This window comes from Lolium rigidum, chromosome 3, assembly GCF_022539505.1.
Source record: "Lolium rigidum isolate FL_2022 chromosome 3, APGP_CSIRO_Lrig_0.1, whole genome shotgun sequence".
Classification (NCBI taxonomy): domain Eukaryota; kingdom Viridiplantae; phylum Streptophyta; class Magnoliopsida; order Poales; family Poaceae; genus Lolium; species Lolium rigidum.
In genome coordinates, this window is record NC_061510.1 from 354,254,024 (window position 1) to 354,268,628 (window position 14,605).

General features: G+C 41.6%; 1 pseudogene; it reads right to left on the reverse strand.

The window, feature by feature from the left end:
• Positions 1-1,043: 1,043 nt before the first annotated feature.
• On the reverse strand, positions 1,044-7,437 carry LOC124700330 (annotated as a pseudogene).
• Between the last annotated feature and the right edge of the window lie 7,168 nt (positions 7,438-14,605).

Sequence of the window (14,605 nt, forward strand, 5' to 3'; positions counted from 1 at the left end):
ACAACAATCGGCCTCGAAACTACGCTTGTCCCCGTGCCTAACATGTCAAACATGCATGTACTTGTCTGTGGTTTTATGTCATATACTGCTGCTAGGAATATACTACCAAACTGAACTAGAATACTCGCGTGTATCAAGGATTCGCATAGGTGTACGTGCATATAAGTGCACAAGTTTCTCAAGGTTCACACCAGTTCTTCGCTTATGGTTTCCCGTTAACTTGTAAAGCATTGGTTGGTAAGATCGCTATGCGCACGCCCGTGTTTGACTGTACCTGCACAGGGAATCAGCAAGTACGTATTTCTAATTGGGTAGAGCTGAGTAGCTGACACAGTGCTCGATCGTAGTAGGATTATCAGCCGATGCTAGGAATTTTCTTCATTGGTGTCATAATACTAAAGTTGCTGGTGTCACTGCGAATTACTTAGAGCTTTTATCCATTTGTAAAGAGGATTAGTACAAAACCATTGGTGTCATTTGACACCAATAGCTCTACGCTAGCTCCGACCAGACAGAGTACTTGGCAATACCGTAATAGTATTAGTTGGTGCATAAGTACGATGTCTAGTGATTTCCACCCAAACACTTCACTTGCAGAATACGCTGATTCTCCATATATGTTATAATAAAAGTTTTGATTACATAAGAAAGCAATGAAACTATGAAATAGAAAAAACAAGAAAACATTAATAGGCAGTATGATACAGCTGTAAAATCATAAACACACAAAGAAACCAATAGTGGAAATAAGAAACGTCCAAGAAAGAAAAAAAAATCATAAGAACTTGTCAAAAAAACCACCAATATTTTGCAGTTGCTAGAGAATAAATACCATTGGAAAAAACAATTCGCCCACTAAGATGGAAACATCATCGAACGATATATCAATTGCATTCATCAGTTCTGAAACCAGCTCGAACCCTAGACGGCCACACACGCTGTTTAACAAACGAATCACAAGAAGCTAGCTTAACTGAAATCCATCGCCTAAACATATTTATTTTTTCCTAAAACGAATGGCCGGTGCATGAATGAATGGCTTCCTAGTTGGGGGCGAAGAAGATCTCGGAGTCGAGCCTCTTGGACCGGAACAGCTTCTCCATCTCGGGCGTCGTGTTGAACGCCGCCTCCAGCACCTCCGGGGAGATGGCTTTCCACACAGAGGTCTTCCCCGCCAAGTGGCTGAAGATCGGGCTAGAAAAACACAAGAACATCATCAGCACGATCACCACGCGGATAAACGACAATACAATGCAATGTCAACAAAGAGATTGTGTTTCTTACTTGGGCGTGGTGATGATTGAGAACCGCTCCATGCCGGAGGCATCAGCGATCTTGGAGACGACGTGGAAGCGCGGCACGATGAAGAGGCTGCCGCCCTCGATGCGGGTCTCTAGAACACGCTTGCCATCAGGGCCGACGACCTGCACCCGGCCACTACCACGGACAATGTAGGTCACCTGGTACGCCGTCGCAGGAGAAGCCTGGGAAGCACATGGAGTGGGCATCGATCCTAACGAGATCAGCACCCAGCCTGACCTCCTTCACCAGGGGCAGGTTCACGGTGTTGAGAACCACCACGCGGCCACCGTTTGGGATGTCCACGTCCAGCTTGGCCTCGAGGCAGTTGAGCGCCATGTCCTTTTCGGTCCTCAGGGACTGGCTCCGGAAGCTTCTGACCGGCGGCGAGCTTGACGATGCCCGAAGCAGGCTGCGTGGAGACGAGCTTGGCAGCGTTCGCGTCCTTGAGGTCCCAGGCGCGACCAACGAACTCCGTGGAGAAGCCAGTGAAGATGCCGCTGGAGCCAGTGAGCTGGAAGTTGGTGAACTGGCCAGACTTGTGGCCCTTGGAGGTGTCACCGAGGAAGAGGATGATGAGCTCAGTTGCGGACTCAGGGGTGTTGTGCCACCAGGTTTGTATGCCAAAGGGGAGCGCCAGAGCGTCGCCCTCCTTCACGGCGACCACCTTCTCCTTTGTGGCCATGCCACAGGTTCCCTTGCCTCATGTTAACAACAATCTAGTACAAAAATTTACAGAAACTACAAAACAGAGCGAATGTAACAGCAGTACTGGTTGCTTCTAGTGTTTTGATCGGAGGAGCAAACATGATCACCGTTCCTAATTTTCAGCTAGATGAAAACATAATTGGCTTCAAGTCAGATCTCTGGCCGTTGGTTCTATTTCTAGTGCGAATCTCGTCGCTCTCTCTTCGGCGCATCGCGTCGTTCTCTCGTCCGCACCGCTTCTCGCTCTCTCGTCGTTCAGTCTGGTTTCCTTTTTGGTCCGTTTTTTTTTTGTTTTATCTGTTTGAATTTCATTTGCCTTTCCCCTTTTCCTCTGTTCGGTTCTCAGGGGAGGAGGAGAGATTCTGAGAGTAGGGCGTGGGTGGTGGTCTGTGAGCACGGCGGAGGGCTTGGCTCTGCCGTCGGGGAGATTGAATCGGCGAAGTTTTACCAGAGCGAGGTGCTTGGTCGAGTCCGCCCATTCCTCATATCAGCGGAAGTATGGGTCTGCAAGGTGACGGAGGACCTGGCTTGCTCCATGTGGCGAATGTTCCAGCGAGCAACCATGGTTTCGAGTTTCGACGTCGGGGTAGGAGCCGTCGTCGCCGGTAGGACGGGTATGATTTTTCTTCCTGGCTAACCCCTTATGTATTCTTCTCCATGCGAGCTTTCGCATCACATCTATGCATCTATTTTTGCGCGCGGATCTGGTGTATGTGTAGTATGGAGATGCTAAATCATGGATCTGTTTTGTTATCTAGTTAATGTGTGGAGATTTTCCGCAATTTATGATTTATTCCCCAAATTTTGATGTTAGGCTTCACATTTGATTCGGTCGCTGCTCATCTGCCTGTAGTGGCGATTGTACTTTTTGCATGTTCACTTACATAGTCCCTGAAGTTTACTTTGAGGCTTCATTGTGATTCAGGTGTGCTCGTCTGACTGGAGTGACTATTATCCTTTTGCAATGTCCCTGTGGTATCGTGTTGGGTATCTTCCTAGAGCTTTATGTGAACACTAGCATTTTATCAGGTAAGGCCTTGTTCGGCGGGCAGGTATTAGGATGCATTACCCCTAGTGTTTTGGGTGAAAACACTCCTGCGCGCGAGGGTAATGGCCGGTCCAAACCCGGCGTGCCGAACAGTTTGCCGAAGATTTGCCAGGATTTTGTGCGGTTCCGGATAATTAATACACTCCAATCCCCTAAGAAACTGTTGTGCCGAACGAGGCCTAAACTGTTATTCAGATCTGTGACGGAGCCTTTTTGAGGCAGTCCTCGATTTTTGTTGATGCTTTATTTTTGGTTATTCCATAGATAGTTATTTCTGCCCATTTTTTAGGGGTGATTTTAGTCAGGCACTGTTCTCATTTCTTATTTCTGCCCATGGTGATACCATGTAGTGGTAGGGATGCTTGCTTAGTCTGTTCATTGTCTATAGGGCTAGCATTTGATACTTGCATTTTAATTGTATATATTCCTGCTTGTTTTTTCTTATCTACGTTGGAGAAGGTGTGTTTTCTAATTGTGCTTTTGTTCGTTCATTTATGCAGGCATTGTGTTGATCCTCATTGTGGAGATGTTTCTCACTTCGGTTTATCAAATCCATTATGAAATAAGCTCAACTTCTGATGATTTAGTAGTTACTACTCTGCCTTTTCTTGCATTTTTACGTAAATTATTTGATGAATTTAAAAATGTAGCATATGAATCTATGTTACTATTTTATTTTTAGTTTGAAACTTTACCTCGTCTAGCTAGGTGTTGTTAAACATGCCTACATCCCATGGATTTTCATCTTCCTCTCTGACCAATGTAGCGGTTGATTCTCTTCCCTTCATTTATTCAGAGATAAATATATCATTTATAACATTATTACATTTTTCATCTGTCTATCATTCTCATTTAATTAGATATTTTTGGAATACCTGACCATGACGCGGTTGATACACTTCAGGATCGTGTATATCACCAAGTAGCAGCCATGTGTAAGTGAATCCTTCCTGCAAAATCAAGCAGAGCATTGTCATTAATTGTAGAAATTTGAATTGATGTTTCACATCTGACTATGTGTGTACCTGGGTGAAAATTTTGTCCTATATACCAGGGGATGTTTCGAAACTTTGAGATTGTGTCCTTGATAGATTCTGCATCAAAAAGTTTTCTTGCTTAAACATTGGAATATATACATAGTCTATGTATATTCTGTGAACAATAAATGTTTTTGCAATAAAGTAAAAGATGGTTACTCTGCAATCACAATCTAATTCTGCATGTCAAGTTTTTGGAGAAGCATAAAATGTTTCATGGCGTCATTCTCTTTTTAGGTTCATTCTCTCATTCTTAGTTCCCTTTTCAGATATTTGTTTCATTCTTCAGATATTTCTCAGTCCTCTATCTCAGTTCCCTCTTCAGATCTTTGTTTAGTTTTCATTCCTCATTCTTCATTTTTTATTTGTCTCTTCTCCTTTATCTCTTATTTACTCATTCTGCTCAGTCTCTCCTTCTTCAGATATCTTTTAGTTTTTAGTCATCATTCTTCAATTTTCATTTGTCTCTTATTTACTCATTCTATTCATTGCCTTGTGCTTGTAGTTCTTCATTTTTTCATCTGTTTTTTCTCAGTAAATTCATTTTCTCTTTAGTTTTTTTTCAGTACATTCACTTTTAGTCATCATTATTCAATTTTCATTTCTTTGTGCTCCTTTATATCTTATTTACTCATTCTCCTCAGTCCCTTGTTCAGTACCTTTTAGGGTTTAGGTTCATTTTATCATTCTATGTATTGTCTTCAGTCATTTTTCTTAGATCCGTCTCAGTTTTTTTTCAGTTTCTTCTCAGCTAATTCATCATTCTCACTCATTTTTTCTTCAATTTTTATCAGTTTTAAAATTTATGCTACACTTTCCTAGTCCTTCGTCATTTTTTATTTTTTGGCACTAGCATGTAGGTAAGACATATCTGCATCTTAGTTTTCTTGTTCTCATTTTCTTCATGTATCTCAGTATCTATTTGTAACTATTCAGGTATACTTGTGTTTTGATGATTTTCGCCTCTGTTCCGAATGCTTATTTGTATTCAGTTATCATTCATTCGTTGAATTGTTGTGTTGCTTGCTTATTCTTCATATTCTTTCATCCCTGGTGGGTCAGTAGGTACCTTAGTTTTTGTTTGTTGCTATGTTTGGCTGGCGACGGTTCTCTTGTGGTCATTTATGTGCTTGGCAAAGAGCTTCACTGCATGGCATCCTCTGGTGAACACCTTCAAGCCCCTGGAAAACAAACGCCAGTATCATCAATACAGGGGTAACAGACGCTTGCGGACCAGAATTTCGAAAACGGCAGCAGTTTCATCAGAAGAATAAGTAAGAATCGCAGCATCTTCTACCTGAGAAGCTCCATCGATCTCAGCGCGCCCAAGCTGATAACCAGGAGAGCCGGGTTGCTATGTTTGGCTGGCGACGGTTCTCTTGTGGTCATTTATATTTTTTCATTTTCCGGTAGTGTCTGAGAGATTTTCATATGTTGATGCATTACTATAGACCAACTGCCATTGGCCAACGGTTGTGCGCACAACGCATCATAAGTGTGGCAGCTTAGCTTACTCATTCCAAAAGGTAACAATTTTTGTTTGCACCACTATAGACTTGCACATGGACTTCTGGTGCAGGTTAAGGGATGTGTATTTAGCAGTCTTAGTTTAGATCATGTGCTACTGCAGCTTTTATGTACTTGATGATCCTGCGGGTAGGGCACTAGGCTGTAAGGAGCTATTCCTTTTCTCTATTTTTCAGGAGCTATTTGTTTCATAGGTTTTGTCTTTTTTTAGTCTGATCATGATCATGTGGCAAACACAACTAGTGAAAGATAAACATGGTGGCCTTTTTTAAGTGTTCCAGCAAGTAAAGTAGTTCATACTAGCATACATTGTAGTTTCAGACCATGACCTATTAGTGTTATTTATCTGATGACATAGCCTATTATTTTTGGACTTTATACTCAACCTGATGGTGTACATATATGAGAAAAAAGCATGCTTGCCCTTAGGGATGCCACTATGCACAGATAGATTTGGTGGTTTTCACTACTTGCTAAGAACATTTTGCATTTTCCTTCGCAGATCAACACATTGCTTGTGGGATAGATACATGATCCATCAAGAAACAAGGTTCTGAAAAGTAGTAAGACGAGAGAGGGGAGAAGTGATGACTTGCATGTCCTGAGAGTGTATGAGGTACGTTCCCCTCCATCTTGATTGTGGGTCTGTGTTATTCCCCTCCAGATTTTTCCCCATCTCCTTTTTCCCCTCTCTTTTTACTGATTTCGTTTGTGTTTTCCCGTCGATGGTAGAGGAGAAGAGAGATGGATCACGTGCAGGCAGCTGGCAGACCAGGCCAACTATGGGAGACCATGTTACATGTTTCCTGTCAAAGTTACGGCATGCAAGGCTGGTGTACACAACGGGCTTTTTATTGATTCAATCCATATGTTTTGCTAGCTAATGAATGCCCAGTTCTGCTGGTGTATGGAAAAAACTAGAAAAAACCGGACTGAACTAATTCAATTTGGTTTGGGTTCCAGACTGACCGAAATGAAAGTTTATGTAAAGTAGAATAGGGGGATGGGGGGTTGAGGGGAATGAATGAATCCAGACTGACCGAATCTACTTGTAAAAATGTGACTTGAAGCGAATTCTATTTTCAGCTAGCTGATGTTTAGACACTCCCAACATGATTCCAAGTTGTGACATCACGCAAAGGCTGAGATATATGTTGATTTTAGAAACACCACAACATTTTAAACAAGTAGATTTAATCAAATAAATATCTAGAACAATTCATTGTATTACTCCCAACACTAATTGTTGTCAAAATAATTTGGCTACAAACATATTGTCATTGAATTTTAATGAGCGCGATCTGATCTGGCCGAAACAAATAACCTGACAGAAAACTAAACAATTTCAGAACTAAACCGCATCGTACATGCAGACAAGACAACTACTACTTGAGACAGAGCCGATCATGTTGTGCATAGCGGCAGCTCCGTTCAGTTTCAATCTAATAGTGTTGCATACCTGCGATCCAGATTTCATGCCGAAACAAAACACAATTCGAGTCCCACACAGAGGCACAAACAGTATCCAACAATTGGGATCGATCGCACTCCGAAGGGAAAATCCAGACAATCAATGGGTGATCAACAGAGAGGACAGGAGCGGATTGGCTGTTTGATGATACCTTGGAGGACGTAGGCTACCTTGGCGAAGTCGGAGTAGCTGGGGAGGGACATGCCGCCAGCGGCGAGCGAGAGCTTGGCGGCGCCGATGGATGCGACGCCGAGCATGGGCAGCTCCGCGGGGCTCCACTCGTAGTAGGAGCCGCCATCGCCACCGTACGGCTTGGTCGGCTGCCTCGGGGTCAGATCAACCGCCATGGCGCAACGAGCAAGCAGAGTATCGAAGGTTTTTGGGAAACAACGGGAGCAGGAGGAGGAGGTTGTGATGAGGAGAGGTGGGATCGGGCGCCTCGTTATATAGGGAACCACCATGCATGAGCTAGCTAGCCAGAGGCCGATGTGGATATGCACGTGATTATGATGAGGATGAGGTTTATCGCTAGTGGCCAACTGAATAACTGTCTACGATATAATTATGGAACAAGCAATTGTTCTTCAAGAAAAAAAGTGCAAAAACGAACCAACTGTTCCCACTGCTGCCGCTTCTTCGTCTCTGTCTCCGCGCGCTGATCCCTGACCAACCTGCCACTCAGAATTCTGCTAACATGTTGTAGAAACAAGTTTCAGCTCGTAGCTCGAATTTTAGATCCGACACACTGATACATTATTCACGTACAAACTTCATTTCAGCAAAAGAAAAAAAAGATTAGAGTACCGATCTAATGCCAACATTTAAATTCTACTCAGCTATACACGTAATGGTTTCTACAAGATGCATATCATGTCAAACGACTAAGGGCTAGTGATCCAAACTTTATTGCAGTTCAACGCTAGCTAATCAATCGAAGCAAGCAACTCCATTGCCACTGATTATCAATGAGCAGCAAATGCAACATATAGAATCATGTGGTTAAAATAGCCCGTTATATCCCAACTATAGCCTTTCGCGAGGATGCGGCTACGTACAGCTTTCAAATGCTAAAATAAAAATAACCACTAATAGCCCGGCTAAGACTATTTAGCCCCAGTTTAGCCCCATAGAGGATAACTTCCCCTTCAATGGGTCTGAAATTCCAAAAATTTAGCAGCGCGGCCCATTTCTTTGGCAAAATCCCCACCAGGCTAACCGTAGCCACAAAATATCCCATGTCCCTTATCTCCCAAACTAGGCAAGATAGGAGAGAGCGACCATGGCGGCGCGCCCTCGTTGCTAAACCTGACCGATGTCGCTGTTGAACCCGGATTCCCTCGCTGTCGGAGGTGATCAAGCTCTTCACCGCGCTGCTGAGTGCAGAGTTGGCGAGGTGCTCAAGCTCTTCCCGGCTCAGATCGATTGCATGCATGTCTTTGGTTATCTCAACTTGTTGTTGCCATGTAATTCATGGACAAAACTATATCCTAAACTGCTTAATGATGTTATAATATTTGGACAAAATTATGTATTTAACTATATTTGAACTATGTCTTGATACTGTGTATCTCTCATGTGAAGATGTTATTATGTTATGCATCTATGAATTATGTTATGTTATATGTTGTCCAAATATAATTTTGTTATTATTTAGCGAATCGGATATATGGGTTTAGCTGCGCTATAGCCCGGTTATAGTCTTTCATAGCTTTACAAATTGTTCCGGCTATCGGCTATAGCCCGTTATTTTGACCAGTGATAGAATCAATGATGTGAACTAAGTTGGCTACTCATCTCACAAGTGTCTGGATTCAGTTCCCGCATGGTTATAAAGTTGTTACAGCAAGGCATGGCCTGGCAACTGAAAGAAAGAAGATGAAAGGAAGAAAAAACGGGAGCGGCGATTTGGCTCCCGGGAGCATATGCTCCCGGTTTTTTCGAAAAATCAGAATAAATCGAAAACTTATCGAAAAATTCCGAAAAAAAATCATGCACGTACCTTACCATGGCACGCACCAACGTGTAAAATGTCGTTCCAAAATGTCATCGTATGCGCCCTGGACAAAAATGACAAACTTCTGACATGAAATGAGATCCAAAAATTTGAATCTCAGATCTGGAAATTTGTCATTTTTTCCCAGGGCGCATACGATGACATTTGGCAGCGAAATTTCAGAAGGTGGTACGTGCCATGGTCTGGTACGTGCATGATTTTTTTCGGAATTTTTTGAAAAGTTTTGAAAAACAAAATTTGCTCCCCAAAAATCCGGGAGCAAATGCTCCCGGGAGCCAAGACGAATTTCCGAGAAAAAACTGCAGAGTATCTTGCTGCCGTCGATGAATAATGCACATGAATATTGAAGAAACCCAGGCTTGATAGTACCGAAGCTATGAGAGTATCTTCCCGGCGGCTTCACTGTTTTATTTGCCTGAGACTGCTCATAGTGGGAGTAACATAGCTAGTAACATCACACATCTCAAGATATTTTGGTGACATGGCATGCCAACAAATGAAGAAAGAGAGTGAGGTGGTAACTAGCTATGTTACCATAACATCACACACCCCAAAGCAAAATGAGTCTACAACATAATAAATAACATAATGTATGACACCACATATAAGTTACTACCCACTATGAAGGTAGTAACCTAGACTAGTAACATGACATATGTTACTAGTCTAAGTTACTCCCCACTATGACCAGCCTGACTGGAGAATTTTCATCATACATGATTCTTGTTGATGCATATGTAACCTGATACGGTTATTGCACTGCCAGGAGGGAACGAGACAACACTTGTGCAATCTACTACCTCCATTTAGAAATAAATTTTGTTTAGATACGGATATATGTAAAAATATTTTAGTTGTAAATACATCTATGTCTAGAAAAAGTTGAGACACTTATTTTAGGAGGGAGAGAGAAAAGTCATTGATTTGCATATACTACACGGTGGGCGTACAAGGTACTGCGCTCATTACTAATTTTGCCTTGTCTTTGATCAGTTGGTACTCCTTGAGTCGGTGAGCTTTTCTAGTGTATGCCAGCTGAGAGTAAAACACATATTTCTATTGAATGGAATGTTTATGCGAGATTTGGTGCTAATTTCACTTTTAAACCAACTAGAAACACTCCACTGTGTAGTACCACTTCACGAAAGAACTCCTAAGGCTATGGAGGACCAGGTAGAGATCACAGATTGATTTCTCCCATGAATGAGTACACCGGTTTCACGTGTTTTCCCAAAACCCCTCATTCCAAGGAAGTGAATTTCCCCCTATGTATAAAAAACATCTACATGCCTATACCGCAAGACGTGTCCCACCTAGGATCTCAATGAAAAAGTGGCTAATATCGTAACGATTTTAAATAAAGATGTCAGCTTCATGCACTCTATAGACTACTATATAGATATGGCCAGATTTGAGTGAATAGGTGACCCTTGGATAAGAATTGCAGTGTAAAAATGTTAAAGGCGAGTTTTGAGCCAAATAAGAGCAAAAGATGGCTGAAAACAAGTGAATGCTGTTGTACTTGGTAGGTAAATTACTTAGGCCAATTTATAATTGGCAAGGTATATAAGAAGGAACACGCATGAGTAACATTTTACTTTTCATCTACAAGCTAAATTCCCTGGACGGATGGTACTGGAATAATGACTACTAGCAAGATGAGGCGCGGCGGCACGCCGCGCTGGTGAGACAACATTGGCTGCACGCGTGGTGACTACGATACGAATATTTCATCAAAAATTTCATGAATATATATCTGGTGCACATAACTATGAGTCAAAACCTATAGTTAAGTGGTAGATAAAAGCGGCTGATGTTGCTTATCCCAGGCAAAACAACACATGCTCATGTGGTCCTGCATTTTTAAGGCTTATATTGTTTATGATTCAGCTAGTCTGTCTAAGCGGCTGCATAGATCAGTAAGCCAGCCTAATCGGCAACACCCGTGAGGCCGTGATTGTCATCGCAATAACTGGGAGGACTATTGTTTCATTCGCTAGGTGCTCAACATTTTTCATCGCCGGTGAAGCCAGCACTCGTTTCTGCGGTAAGCTTGTCGGTTCTCGCCCAATGAATGGCATCAATGACCCATTGATGGAAATGGCTCTATAACCTAAAGAAATCAAGGCTCGAATACCATCTCACAATCAACAACATAAGCAGAAACTGGCTCATAGTTCTTCTAAGAAAAAGCAAAAACCCAAGACCACCAAGTTATTTTACAGAATGCAGATTGACCGTTATTGGCAAGAGCAGCCTATTAGTTCACATATAGTTAGTAACAACTTGATATAGACGGGGCTAATTATTTATTTCCGATCATAATATACTCGCTACATAGGATATCATTCATATATTATCACTCCAAGCTCTGTCACTCACTCACTCCCTAGACTGTTCTAGATTAGATGGTATTTTATCCCCCATCATAATAGTAGTTACAACGACGTAATAAGTTTTGTGCTGCTTTAGATTAGAAGGTATTTTAACCCCCATAATAATAATAATAATAATAATAGTGACAAATAAGTAATAAGCTTTGTGTGTACTAAATATATGAATGCCAAAAACAAATTATCAACCTCTCCGCCACAATCTTCCATTGTGTGCCTGCAGCTATAGCTTCCATCCTTATTACCTTACCATATATGAATTGTCTGCAAAGTTGACAAACAAAGGAGTGAAACCCATAATTGCCAGACTGGAAATTTCAATATGTTACTAAATCCCAGTTGAACACTCCTGCCATGTACGGTTAAGCACACTCATCATCTATGGTGCTCTCCTGTTGGGAATATCTAATATACACGGGATCAACATCGGCAAGACACTGTAGCAAAATCCCAAGTTGTTTTTTCCTCTAGACTCGAGCTCCTTGACTAACCTAGCTTGCTATCTATGTTATCTATGTAACACCGAATCTAGCACTGAAGAGGGATCAGCCTGTTCTATACCAGCAAAGGTATATGAAGGCCTTTTGCATGCAAAACCTGAAGGTACATGCATGTCTTTGAAGGTTTTTTCAGGCCATCCAAACCACCATTTCTTTTAACAAAACAGTGGGAGAACTATTTGTCCATAAATTTCAAATGTACCGTGCATCCTCCAATGAAATCATAGTCTGCACTAAATTTGGGAAAAGAAAGCGAACCAATATGATATCTATGATACCACACGTTGGATATTATACTACAGAAAAATCCAAACTATAGATACAACCATAGATAGGTAGAAACAAATTTTATAAGGTTGATGTATCCTAATGCAGACTATGCACACTGCAACAGAATTTAGTTAACCTGACCTCTCGTAGCTTATGATAGTGCAGAAAAATGCACTATTTGTTCTACAGATGCTAAATTAATTTCAGTTACAAACAAACCACATACTTTCGTGCTAGATTGTAGTTAGAACATCTACTGCCGATCTGGGCAGTATAAATTGAAGATGAGAAGTTAAATAAATCATAAGCAATTGTACTTGGTTTACTTGGATCAATAAATTATCTTATAATTACCTGGCATAGGACTCAGCCCCTCAATCTTGCTTCATTTATGTCCAGTGTTCAAGGAACCCTGTAGGTTGCCAAGACTGCGCCTCTGCTAAAACAAATGTGACGCCTGTTATCTATAAGGAATGACACAGAAATTGTTATTCTGCACCAAAGAAAAGGTTACGTAAATTTACCCATTCAAAGACCCACTTCAAAATCATCAAGACGTATAACAGCTTCAGTGGAGACATTTGTCAGTATCATATTTGATGATTTCCTGAACCCATACATTTGACACTTGTGAATCCAGATAACAAATTTAGAATACATATTCCAAATTCTCTGTAAGCAATAAGATTGCATTACATATTATTTTGGAAATGAACTAACCAAGAACTGGCCGACAATCAAAAGATATCTGAAAACAAAATACTGACATACTGATGCAAGTAAGAGATATGTGAGATCTCTAATAGTAAGACAAATAATTAAATTGTGAAGTCAGAAAGTATGGCCTGCTATGCTCAAGCTGATTCATCTGCCTTTTGTGATATGTGAACCGCTTGTATGTCCTCATTCACAATTAATTATGTAGTTGCTAATTGGAGAGCTCAAGTAGCAGCCCTGCTGTTTCTGAAAATGTAAGTCTCAAGCAACTAAGCTAACCACAACTACAAACACTGCTATACTATGTATGGATAAGTAATCCTGGTCATTTTACCTCAGGTATTGGAAAACAGAAAATGAAGTAGTGATTGATATGCTCTCTTAAATTAACTAATGTAATTAAAAATGAAAACTGATGCTCATCAAATATGCAATTCAAATGTTGGGAAGTAAAATTCAGATTTCTTTGTCATGTAGGAGCACACGGGCTCTCTCGATTTCATATGATTTTCTCCATATAACATGCCTTCGTTGCTACATGAACCGTATGACTAATACAATAATATGTTACATGTTCCCTGGAGGAAGCCCTAATAAGTTATGTTGTTCAAAGAATTACTAACTATCTTAGCTCTTAGGAATATCAATTCAAAAAATACACAAAAAGCAATAGCAGAAGGCTAAGAAAAGGGAGAGGAACAAACGCATCCGACGAATATCACGGTGGAGGGAAAAAAACTTATGCCTTGCGGCGCTGTTTGGTTCGGCCATGGCACACTCCAAAGTGGGCGCCAAGATGTCAGTGGTGGACACAAATGATTTGGTCGAGATGGAGCAGAGGCCTTGGAACTATATCCTGCTCCTCGAAGTAGGTCACCGCCCTCTCGGTGCAGCTTCTGATGGCAGCCTCAGCGTAAGCCCTAATCAATCACAGTTCGAAGCAGAATTAATGCAGACGTCATCAAAAATAATCACATAAATTAAGCATGATAGAAGTGAGGAGTGGGTTTTCGGAAAGTGGGAGGAGATAGTCTGTATGTTACTGCGGAGCGTCCATCTTCATGTCATAGAGGCCAAGGTACACGACCCTGCAACAATCAGCACACATGATTTTAACCAGAAATTCGCATGTTCATATATGTGGCAAATTAAAACATTTTGCCGTAGCAAACCAAGATTATTACTTGCCCATGAATTGGACTCCCACTTGTCGCACCTGTACAGGGTGACACCCGAAAACCAGGAGCTGGCCCTGTTGAAGTCGGCGCCTGCCTCTGCAGCACCAACACAAACTCCTCCTCGCTGAAGCCACTCATCTATAGTGGTAGTCACGAAAAAACGAACATTGCAACTAAGGAAGATGATGCAAATGGGTAGCAGAGATCTGCCCACCTCTTGAAGTTGATGTCTACGTCGACTCGTGGAACTTGATCGCAGGGTAGTGGTAAGCCCTGAAAGAAATCAATCAAATTGGTCAAAATAGAAATTTCTTTCCTTCAGTTTTCTTCTAAAAAGAAAATAGTGTGTGGAAACCGTGGCCACGGTTTCATAGCACTGCATTGTGGATTCACCACATCTTGCAGCTGCCTGTGCCATGTAAAATCCACCTGAACAGAAAAAA